At 36.9% G+C, this 12,803-nt stretch overlaps 1 pseudogene; it reads left to right on the forward strand.

Moving 5' to 3' along the window:
• Positions 1–462: 462 nt before the first annotated feature.
• On the forward strand, positions 463–2,190 carry LOC149001636 (serpin-ZX pseudogene; annotated as a pseudogene).
• Positions 2,191–12,803: the final 10,613 nt, after the last annotated feature.

Below are 12,803 nucleotides of genomic sequence, written 5' to 3' on the forward strand. Positions count from 1 at the left end.
CAACCACAAATGTCAAACTTACAATCTTTCTATATACCACCGCATTGGTGTTGATATTTTTTCATTTTATTATTATTTATTTTTTTGGTACAAAGACGTTTTTTATATATAGGGATAGGGATATTACATATGCCGCGGGTAGGAGTTGGACCCATAATCTCTTCATTGAGAAACAGGTTTCTAATCATTCTACTACTCTTGACTCCTCCATTGAGCTTTTCATTTTATTTTTTATTAGCAGTCGGGGCAATCACCAATCACAGGTCGTTAGAAAATTCACAATGCCACGTATATGTAAGAAAGTCAAATGGTCGTAAAAAAGGAGCGAGGCTCAAGGTTAGGTGGGGTCAGATAAAATAAAAAGCTTATAGTTATAGTTGACGCTCACATTTTCTTTCCCAATCAATAAAATTCCTTATTTTCATCCAAATAAAAAGGAAAGTTGAATTCACAAAAAAAAAAAAAAGAAAGAAAGTTGAAATCGTACACCTCAGTTTTGCTAGAAACTCTAGTGGTCTTTTACACTTTCGATTCGAGCTTGCGTTGAGCTTCCGAAATGGATCTCCGAAAGATGATTTCCAGCCAAACCGATCTCTCTTTAGAACTATCGAAGACTCTATTGCTGACGGAAGGGAAAGGCTCCAATCTTGTATACTCTTCTCTGTCGATCCATGTCGTTTTGAGTTTGATAGCTGCGGGTTCCAAAGGTCCAACACTAGAACAGACGCTTTCCTTTCTCAAGTCGAAAAGCAATGGCGATCTCAACTCGTTTGCTTCTGAGATCGTCAGTTCAGTCTTTGCCGACGGTAGCCAGAGCGGCGGGCCGCGTTTGTGCTTTGCGAATGGCGTCTGGATCGACAAGTCTCTCCCTATGAAAGCCTCTTTTAAAGAGATCGTTGATAACGTTTACAAGGCACCATCTTTGCAAGTTGATTTCCAAAACAAGCCTGTTGAAGTGTTGAATGAAGTAAATTCATGGGCTGAAAAAATGACAATTGGGCTTATAAAAGAGGTTCTTCCTCCAGGATCAGTTGACGATTCAACCAGACTAGTCTTGGCAAATGCACTCTATTTTAAGGGAGCCTGGAATGAGAAATTTGATGCATCAAAAACTAAAGAGAATGACTTCTACCTAATGGATGGAAAATCGGTATCTGTCCCTTTCATGACTAGCAACAAAAAGCAACTCGTCAGTGCTCATGCTGGTTTCAAAGTCCTCGGGCTTCCTTATGAACGGGGTAACGATAAGAGGCGTTTCTCCATGTACTTTTTTCTACCAGATGCCAAGGATGGACTTCCAGCTTTGGTAGAGAAGGTGGGCTCAGAACCTGGATTCTTAGATCGCTACCTCCCATCTGAAGCAGTTAAGCTGGGTGAATTCAGGATTCCAAAGTTCAAGATATCATTTGGATTTGAAGCATCCAAAGTTCTAAAAGGTTTAGGTCTGGTGTTACCTTTCTCTCCTGGTGTAGGTGGTCTGACTGAAATGGTGGATTCACCCCTGGGAAAGAAACTTTATGTCTCTAGTATCTTCCACAAGTCCTTTATTGAAGTCAACGAGGAAGGTACTGAAGCTGCTGCTGCTTCTGCTGGTGTGATAATGGCTCAATGCTTCACGCGGTCTGAGTTCGACTTTGTGGCCGACCACCCATTCATGTACCTGATCAGAGAAGACATGACTGGTGTTGTGCTATTCATGGGGCATGTCTTGAATCCCCTGGAGGCTGCTTAAGGCCAGCCAAACAAGCTGTAGAGAGTAACTAATAAGTAATAACGAATAAGTAGTAGTCCTCTCTCCTCCGTTTCTCTCTAGCTGAAACGAAAAAGCCCTAAAGCCCTAGCGCCGTTTCAGGAGGCGGAGAGTCCCGCCTCTCTCCGTCCAGTTTTCGATCTTAGCCTCTCTTCTCTGCCTTTCTCCTTCTCTCCCCGCCTTTTTCCGCCTCTTTTTCATCTCAAATTGAGGCTCCCCGCCTCTCTCTCTATCTCTTTCTGCCTCTCTTCGCCTGAGGCTATCTGCCTCTCTCCACCTCTATTGTTCTCTCCTTTCACTATCTGCGTTTTTCTCTGCATCTTCCTCATTGCTTCTCTCTTTTCCATATCTTTTCTTGGTTTTTATCTCTGTTTCACTGTTTGCAGCTTCCGGTTATAAATAAAAAAAAAAAAAGGGGGGGAAAAGAGACGGTGGTTGATGCGAGCTTTGCTCGTGTATTCTGATTTTGTTAGTCTACTGTTGCTGGTGGTTCCATGTTTGCGGTTTCAAGATGGGAGTTCAGAAACAAGATCCGCGCTTTTCGTTTCAACAACTGAGTTGGTGCCCTTGTGATGTGTTCTGTTTTCGCCCATGAGGCGTGTTCTGTATCCGTCCTTGTGGCGTGTGGTATGTAAGCCCTTGTGGCATGTTCTGTTTTCGCCCTTGGGGCGTGTTCTGTATCCACCCTTGTGGCGTGTTCTTGTCTGCGTCGGTGTGCGCCTTTGTGGTGTGTCTCCGCAGGCGGTGGTGGTGGATATATATATCATACCCATTATACTTTTTTGGTTCTGTGGTTGTCACAACCAGTATTCTAAGGGTTTATTGGGCTCGACCCATCCCTTAGTTTTTGTTTTTTTTTTCTTTTGTTTGGTGTTTTTGTTTGTATTTACTTTTAAGTTTATGAATGAAATGTTGAACTTTTGACCCCAAAAAAACACCTTACACCTCTTCATTACATAGGAAAAGAATACACCTTCGAATCCTCACAAAAATAAATTAGATGCGGGCCCACTAACTGTCAAAGGATTTGAGATTAGATTTGAAAGTTAAAAAAAATTTATTGTAACTAAATTTCGACCCTTATATTTAGGACTCATGTTGCTCATTTATAAGAAAACGGATCATCTATTTTCGTATTAAAAATTGACCGGATAAAAATCTCTTCACCAAACATTAGATGGGAGGCCCTGCCTCTAAATCCTGATAGAAAAATCAAAAATAGACTCAAATGAGACTTCTCCTAATATGTCATGAAAAAGTATGAGTAAAACAACAATTTCCCATTAGAGAAAAAACCCAAACTAGATAAAAGAGATTGTAATCGCATGGAGAGAAAATAAGGAACTGATTTCATGATGAGTAAACATTATTTGCTGTGCACAACATTGCACATATATACCAAATAAAAGCTGAGAAAACAAAGGAACTAAAAGCTATTTTGGGCTTTTCAAAATTAAAATTAAACTTTTAATCTCAGCTTTTTATTTTGTATACAATGGGCACTGCTGTGCATGGCAGATGATTTTTTTCCTTCCATGATTGCAAAACAAGATCAGTGTCCAATCCAATAGACTCTTCAGAGACCTCTATGATAAGAAACCGATGTTCGGCCAATGGTGCATTAGTAGAGCAGTTGAAAGCCCAACTTCCCACGGGGAGGTCTTGGGTTAGCACCCATCCGGCGGCATCTATATTAGTAATATTCCACCACCCTATATATAAACTCTTCGGATTCAAAAAAAAAAAAAAAAAAAACCGATATTCGTGAGACCAACCGATGTGCAGATTGGTTGGCATCGATGATGGCGTCGATCGGAGAGCTTAACCTTGATATTGAAGCGGTCCCTAGTCCGTTGCAATCGTTTTTTAGGAGGAGCGATTTGGTCGTCTTTTTTAGGAATTAACTTGATATAATTATTTCTCTTTTTATATTATGTAATACTCGCCCTTGTTTTAAAAAAAAAAACCACTTGAGTTGGAACAAAGTCTTATGTTATCAATTTACATATATCATGTAGCAATTACTTGGGGAGCCTCGTATCCTTTCAGAGTTATATTCACATATTCACCTAAGTAAGAAATTAAGTGTGCTTTTATGCACCAACTGAAAAAGTAAGATGGAGTGCTTTTACACCAATGAGGGGTTAGTCTATCAGTAAAATACCCGCCCTCCCACGGAGAGGTCATGGGTTCGCATCGATTCGGCGGTATATATAAGTAAACATTTAATTTCTGCATTAATTTAAAAAGCTACCCTGAAGATGTAATCGAGTTTGGCTGACAACAATAGTCAAAATAGCAAAACCACTGCCAACATTACAGTGAAGGGCAAAAATACTGTCATTACTCATTACTAACAAGATTAGCTAGGTTCTCCCTGATGAGTCCGGATCAGCTCCCCCGACGGGTTCCTGACCACACAAAACAATGGGGCCCACGGTGAAAAATACTTTTTGGAAAAAACAAAAAAAAAATTTAAATTTCATCCGTGGGTCCCACTGTTTTGTGTGGTCAGGAACCTGTCAGGGGAGCACTTTGTGCTACCCCGACGGGGTGAGGATCCGGATTCCTCCCTGATGACCAAAAGGGAAATTTAAGATTGTGCAACTTTCTACAAATAGACAGCCATCAAAAGGCGGAAATCACTAGCATGCGGATAATTAATTATTATTTTGTACTTGAGAAGCAAAATTTTGAGTTATAAAATTATTAAAGTAGTTTTTCAAGTGTTATTTTGCACTAAGAAAATGGGCAAATTCAATTTATACCTGAATCTATTTTGTTTTGTTTTTTAAGTGAATACCTTTTTTAATCAATGTGATCAAAACAAAAGAAGAGAAGCAGATTGCATGCATCCCCTATATTAGAACCATATTTGAAAGCCACCCATCATTGTTTTAACATCTTATCTAGAGATACAAATAACTCGGCAATTGAGATGTGAGGCATTTCTTGCCAATGTTATAATGATACAGTAGAGGATGACATCAGTAAGCGCACGAGAAGAGTTGGTTAATCTCATAAAAACTAAAAGATTAAGAATTTATGTAGGTTTATTAGAAGAACCTTCTTGTAACAAAAATTTTCTAAATGAATAACAAAAAATATCACTATATTTTTTATGTTGTATTTTTAGGATAATATCTTTATCATATTTTTTTCAACGTGGATTAATTCTATGATTGATCATTTCATGGGATAATACCCGTCACTGTCTTGTACATAGTATAATCACTGAAGCAACTCTGAGCATTAGATCTTCCTGGAATCTAATGGTCATTACCTTTGATTGACAGAAGAGCCTAAACAGCCCTCTCACCAAGTCGTGAGTACATATGTGTGCTTGAATAGTTCGAGATTAATAGAAAGCACTTATGAATTAACTCGAATTCTAACTCTTCACAAACACACTCTGAAACAAACTTAGCAAAAGAAGAAGAAATAATAATAAAAAAAAGCACTAATAACTCAAAAAAACATAAAAAATTATTTTTATTATATTAAAAATAAAACAACACTGGGCCAACTTGTGTGCACCTTGATTGCATCTTCAGTTGTCTTACCGGTCTACAAACCCTGCATTAAAATCATCAAATTTGGAATCTTGCCCAATCTGTTTAATAGACGAAATAGATTCTCTACATTTCTAGGTTGAGAGGGTCTTTGCCACTCAACTAACTCTATCTGTAAAAACTTATTTAAGAGTTCTGGCTGTTTGTTTGTTCTGAAAATGATAAGTGGAGGAGATTCATGAACTTCTTATGATAAAAGTAAAATCATGAGATACCAGAACATCCGGTCAATTGTTTTGGTTACTGAAGAAATAATTGTGTTCAGCTGCAGCACTTTCTCCAACATCATCTTCTTCATGTCACTTTCATCCTCCTACAAACAACAAAGACCTTAAAAATAAATAAATAACCAGATACTATCTTAAGAGGGAAGAACCATAAATCTGCTCCTATGATCTTAGTGTTGAAGCGTGGTAAACTGACGCACTACATGACTCAGACTCATTGTTTAACATTATTCTTGTTCTTTCTTCCTATTTCAAGCACTTCCTATAATTTATCAAAGAAGAATCCAGGAACTCTTGCTCTTCAAAATGATAAATACTTCTTTCCAAGAAAGTCAATCTCATCTATGTAATCTAGAGAAGACAAGCTCATAGGATAAATCGGGAAGCAAAGATGTTGATAACATTGATGTAACTATCAAGATAATTCAAAAGTAGGATTGCAAAAGACTAACAGCAATTTGGTCACTAGGAAAAAATTATGAGAAACAGTAGCCTTTTAGTTGAGAACATGATAAATAGCTGAAACTTGGATAGTCCCCATTGCTGGCTAGGTACTAGCTTATAGTTGAAATATAGCACAAGCGAACCAGGAAAGGAAAAATATGAAGATCTAAAGAGAAGGATATGTTGAAGGAGACTAACAACAAACAACCAACACCATTGTAGAAAGTAACAGGTATTAGTTGTTTTGGTTGTGTGGCTGATTATCTTTTCTTGTTTTTGTTTCAATTAATGTTGAAATTAGAGGATGCTGAGGGCATAAAATTCGATTTCTATCTTTTTTTCTTCATCATAACACATTTTATTTTTTCATTTGCTGACTATGTAATGCTGAAACTAGAAGTTGTTACTGAATATGTGATTTTTCATAACCATTTGATTGTGCCTTCAGATCATAAACTATAAAATGTAGAGCATTTTTCTCAATGGAAAAGGCAATAATTTCAATGTTAAGAAGTGCTTATTTCCGTAACTCCATATCATATATAACTTTCTTCAATTAGTTTCATCTGTAATGAAATTTCAGAATGTTAAAACAATCTGATTGGGGGGGGGGGGGGGGATTGTCCTGCATAAATCCCTGGAACGTGTCAAGGAAATGTAGATTTAAACATAATGTGTCTTTGCTTTTCTTTTCATTTCACATTTCAAAACCCACCATGTCTAATAGATTTCTGTTTTTCTCTTTGAATCAGTTGATCCTGAATTGGATCCAAGCAATTCAGATTAGAAGGAGGGTTTTCCTTGTCCTTCATATTCTCCAGGATTTTGATCCAGAGTCGACTGGGCTGGAGACATTGATGAGCGCAAATCAACCTTTGAATATGCTTTCTTACTGAATGGTGGGGTCATTTTGTGGTGTAGCAAGAAGCAGACTTGTGTATCCCTCTCGACCATGGAAGCAGAGTATGTGGCATGCTCAGCTGCGGTTCAAGAGGCTGTTTGGTTGAGGAGATTCCTTTGACATATTGGAATTGTGATGACATCCAAAGAGTCTACCCTTGTCTACTGTGATAGTACGACAATTCTTAGCTATGTCAAGGACCCCAAATATCATGAGAAGACCAAACATATACAGTTGAGATATCACTTTGTTAGAGACATTATATCAAGGAAGAAAGTTGTACTTAAGCACATATCTACTAGTCAGATGGTAGCTCACCCTCTTACTTGGGCTTGCATAGATTGTGACTTACTTTTTCACTGAGACTTTCTTATTATTGAGTAATATGAATTTATTCCAGCATTTATTTTTCACATTTTGTGGAATTGTGTTTCTTCTAGTATAAAACAAAATATGTTAATAGGCAAAAGAATGGCTCACTCACACGAGCATTCGCCTCTGGCGCCTTGGAGGCGAGCTAGAGATGAGACGTATTATGAATGACTTTATGTAGGTCAGTTCATAATCATGATGTTGCCTTGATTTGGAATCAAGATAAGTTTCTCTATTGTGAAGAGAATCGACATGAATGTTCCCACTATTCATGTTGCTTATAGGAGCCAGTGTGAGTACTTTATATGGCGCTAGGGTGGTGACAATAAAGAAACTCAAGTTAGGCATAAGAGGTTGCGACTAGACTAAGACCTGTATGGTGTTGAGATGGACATACGTTCTATTGTGTATAGAATATCCACCATAGCACGTATATCATGCTATGTGTGCTTAGCGATCATTGGAAATGAGAGGATGGATCCCTGCTCCTCTCATTGTGTGAGTCATAGACTTTATAGTCTGTTAGTATTGTTAGTGACTTTCGACGACATCATGAAACGAAGGGTTGATGTGGCTACTTTGGGGTGTTACCTATGGTCATGATTGATTTGACCTAAAGGGGCATTACCGGGAAAGGAGTCAATCGTAAGTGTAGTGATGGTCTGGGGCGAAAGGAAATGTTTGATTCAACTACACCCTAAAAATGTTTGCTGGCGCCAACTGTATGTGTTACAGTAGTGAACATTTTAAGGACAAGAAGGTGATCTATCAGAGGGATCGAGATACCTTTAGTCTGGTGAGTTTGAAAAAACCTAGGACACTGTGGTATACTAATGCTTATTTGATGTGCTTCTTTGAGTGATGTGTCATTCTGACCTGGAAGGTTTATAGTTTGGGGCTCACGCATGTAGGTATATCACCGGTTGCACAACCCATTTTGCCAGTATGACTTGTGGATGTTTGTGTCTGGAACACAGGTGGTCTATGTATCTGGGATATATAGTAGAGAGATCAATATATGTATATCTAGGATATACATGTGTGTCTGGGACACACTATGATAGAGAGGTTGAATGTGTATATCTAGGATATACATGTATGTCTGGGACGCACTGTGACAGAAAGATTAACACTTGCCCTTGTGCAAGTGGGCGATATTGGGAGTTATTAATTGTTTTATTAATAAATTATATGCCCAAGGGCAAATGTGGAAAATCACTTTTGTTGGGCGGTTACAAAATATAGGTTATATATTTGTAACCACCGCATCACTTGAGATTACTAGTACGAGATAGTGATTGATTATTGGTGCGTAAGTTTTCTAGGAAAAGAGGCGGCTCCCATCTCTCCCTCTCCCTCTCTCCTAGAAACGCAGGAAAGGAGTTCCATGCTTTAGATCTCCTGACCATCCATTCCACACGGCATTTGGGTTGTGGAATTTGTTCCATTTTCTAGTGATTGTGGAATCACACCGATGGAGCTTTGGTGGAGGAACGAGAACGTGCAATTCAGATTACTTCCGCTGCAGATATTCTATATATAGGAAAGCGAATCCAAACTTTCCCCTATCCATTATGGAATTGAAAATTATATAGAATATTACCTACACTAAGCATACTGGATCCAATAGAATATCCTTCCTTTGCAGATTGTTCATTATAGCAATTCCATTAAAACAAGCTCTCCACAGAAGATTCTTGTCCTTGTGTTGTGCCTCTACCTTCCATAAGTTCTTTCACATCTTAAGTGGAAATTGAGGGGGTTCATTTTTTTCTCTAGCTGAGGCATTATTGAGCATATGATAAACGGACTTAACCAAGAAAACGCCCCCTTTGTTAGGACCCAAAACTAGATGATTTGAGAAGGGAAATAGATTCCCTTTAATAAATAAGAATCTTAGCTACATCATCTACATGCGAATGTTCCCTAGAATCTGCACTTTCTAGGTTCTGGTTGTCTGATTAATAAATTCTGAAACTCTGAGATCCAGTGCAGTGATCAACAGGGGTGTTGGAAAGAGAAGGTGGGTGAAGTAGGGACCCATTTATAACCCCAAAATTGAATGTTTTCCCTTGTTTCCACCATCTAGAGTAGACCCTCCAATAAAACACTCCTGCCCAGAATGATGCTTCTCCACAGCCATGATCGATGGAGTAAAACCAGCCTAGCCGATAGGAAGTCTCCATTGAGGAAATAGATCTACTTCAGATAGGATGCCCAGAGAGATTCTGCATTCGACCATAGGTTCTATGTCATCTTTGCCAGCAGTTCCTTGTTTTGCAATTGAGGGTCCTTAATGCCTAAACCCCCCATTTCCTCGATTCTACAGACATTTCTTCATGCAACCCACTGCATTTTGTCCATATCAGAGCCATCACTCTAAAATAATTTAGATGTAGCTTGCTTCTGCTTCTTCAGGAGAGCAACTGGAACCTTAAAATGAGACTTCTTTACCTGCCTGAGACAACGTCTTTTCTTTCCATCTTTGCAACTTAGCAATTGTTAGTTTGCAGCTCCTGGAAAACCAATGCTTTAGATATCCCAAAAAAGGTTGGTAATCCCAGATAGTTTCTTGAGCCATCTTACTTGAGAGTTATATTCACCTCAAGTAAGATGAAGTGTCTTTGAGCAGCAACAAGAACAACAGTAAAATGAAGTGCTTTTTACACTCTACAATTGTAGTGAATGAGTCTGGATATGCTCCTCTGGAAGCTAGTGAAAATGTGTAACTATACTCCTCTAGGCCTGTTTCTGGTAACATTAAATGTGTAACTATACCCCTCCAGGGCCAGGCCTCTTTCTAGTAACAATGTAACATAACAGAATTAGTATAAAACAACTACTAATAACCACAATCAAAATAGCATAACAACCACCACCACCAACAGTACAGTGAAGGGCAAAAACACTACCATTACTACTAGCCTTGTTGACAATAACAACACTTGCAGGGATAAACCAACACCTCAATACTTTCAAACGTAACAATGAGCTAACAATCATGAATTTGGTTGTTATGAAAGTCATCATCATGTTTGGGGGCTATTTGTTTGAAATTCCCTACCACGATTTCTTTTTTTTTTTAGGGGGGGTAAATGACTACACAACTAACTCTAGATCGTTTGTATTGTATTTGTTTGACAAATTTCACTTAACTTCTAATCAAATTTCTTTAAGTTTTAGATAAAAATTAAATGTAAATTGGATCATTAAAAATGTCATATTGAAAAAGAAAAAAATTGTGCTCCCATGTGCCATTATGACTACATTGAAGAATTATGGCCCTATCCGATTACTTAGGAAATATCTATGTTGTCATGGTAGAAATGTGAAAATCCCATGAATTAAAATGATCAATTTTAAGACTATTGCTTGTATATATACCAGTGTAGATGGAGTTTAATAAGATTAGCATTGGTTCTCCCTTTAGGACAATTTAAACATTGCACAACTTGAAAAACATAGACATAGCCATCGAAAGAAGGAAATATAATACTAAATTACAAAAATATTAAAGTAGTTTTCTAGTGTTATTTTTCACTAGAAAAAAAAGAGCAAATGCATTTTAAACTTCAATATATTTTGTTTTGCTTTTTAAGTTTTAATCTGGTTAATCAATGTGATCAAAACAAAAGAAGAGCAGCAGATTGCATGCATCTCCTAGATTAGAACCGTATTCAAAAGGCACTCATCATTGTTTTAACATCTTATCTATATAGATACAAATAACTACGGTGTTCCTTTTGAAATGTAAGAGACACTTCTACTTTATTATAAACTGAAAATGTTAGGGCAATTGAGATGCGAGGCATCATTGCCAGTGTCATGATGATAAAATTTTTTTTTTCATTACATCAGACTCTTAACTTTTGTACATCATATAAAGGATGACATCAATAAGTGTACAAGAAGAATTGGTTAATCTCATAAAAACTATAAGATTAAGAATTTCTGTAGGTTTATTAGAAGAACCTTGTTGTAACTAAAATTTGCTGAAAGAAAAACAAATAAATATCATTAATTTTTTTATGTTGTATTTTTAGGATAATATCTTTATGTTTATTTTTCAATGAGGACTAATTTTATGACTAATCATTTCATAGGATAATACCCATCACTGTCTAGTAATACTACTTTCACTAAAGTGACTCTGAGCATTGGATCTTCTTGGAATCTGAGGTCATCACCTTTATTTTTTTATGTTATCTTCTTGGATTCTGAGTTAGTTGACAACAATTGATGTAACTATGAATAAGATAATTCACAAAGATTGCAAAAGACTAACAGAATTTGGTCACTAGGAAAAAAATTATGAGATACAGTAGCCTCTTAGTTGAGAACATGATAAATGGCTGAAACTTGGATAGTCCCCATTGCTGGCTAGGTACTAGCTTATAGTTGATATAAAGCACAAGCGAACCAGGAAAGGAAAAATATAAAGATCTAAAGAGAAGGATATGTTGAAGGAGACAAAAAGCAAACAACCAACACCATTGTAGAAAGTAACAGGTATTAGTTGTTTTGGTTGTGTTGCTAATTATCTTTTCTTGTTTCTGTTTCAATTAATGTTGAAATTAGAGGATGTTGAGGGCATAAAATTCGATTTCTATCTTTTTTTCTTCATCATAACACACTTTATTTTTCACTTGCTGAATATATAATGCTGAAACTAGAAGTTTTAACTGAATATGTGATTTTTCACAACCATTTGATTGTGCCTTCAGATCATAACCTATAAAATGTAAAGCATTTTTCTCAATGCAAAAGGCAATAATTTCAATGTTAAGAAGTGCTTATTTCCATAACTCCATATCATACATGACTTTCTTCAATTAGTTTCATCTGCAATGAAATTTCAGAATGTTAAAACATTCTGATTGAGAGGGGGGGGGGGTTGTCCTGCATAAATCCCTGGAACCTGTCAAGGAAATGTAGATTAAAAGATAAAGTGTCTTTGCTTTTCTTTTCATTTCACATTTCAAAACCCACCATGTCTAATAGATATCTGTTTTTCTCTTTAGTTCAGTTGATCCTCAATTGGATCATATGATCCAAGCAATTCACATTGGAAGGAGGGTCTTCCTTCTCCTTCATATTCTCCTGGATGTTGATCCAGAGCCTCTTTCATTGTTCATATCTTTTTATTCCTTTTTCTAATTAATAAATATTACCTAACCCAAAAATAAAAAGTAAAAACTAAATCAGTGTCACAAAAGACATTCAATCCCCAGGGCTATCTGATTGATAAATTATATTTTCCCTTCATTCTCACATTCAGTAGCCAGCCATGGTGCTTAGGAATTCTGAATTCGTAGTAATTGACCAAAATAACTAATCACCTAAAATATATAGGAAAAAAATCATTTTGTGACACTCCTTAAATATAAAGCAAATCTATGCATAATTTTCCTAATTGAATAACTGCAACAGTAACAAGATGATAATAAAACCCACAATATAAGTGGATCAATTCTGTTCAAACACCCAAAATTGGATTTGAATGGTTCAGTGTAACTGATGCAATTATTTGGCTTTTG

This window comes from Hakea prostrata, chromosome 10, assembly GCF_041222555.1.
Source record: "Hakea prostrata isolate BN-2017 chromosome 10, UWA_Hpros_2, whole genome shotgun sequence".
In the NCBI taxonomy this organism is placed as follows: Eukaryota; Viridiplantae; Streptophyta; class Magnoliopsida; order Proteales; family Proteaceae; genus Hakea; species Hakea prostrata.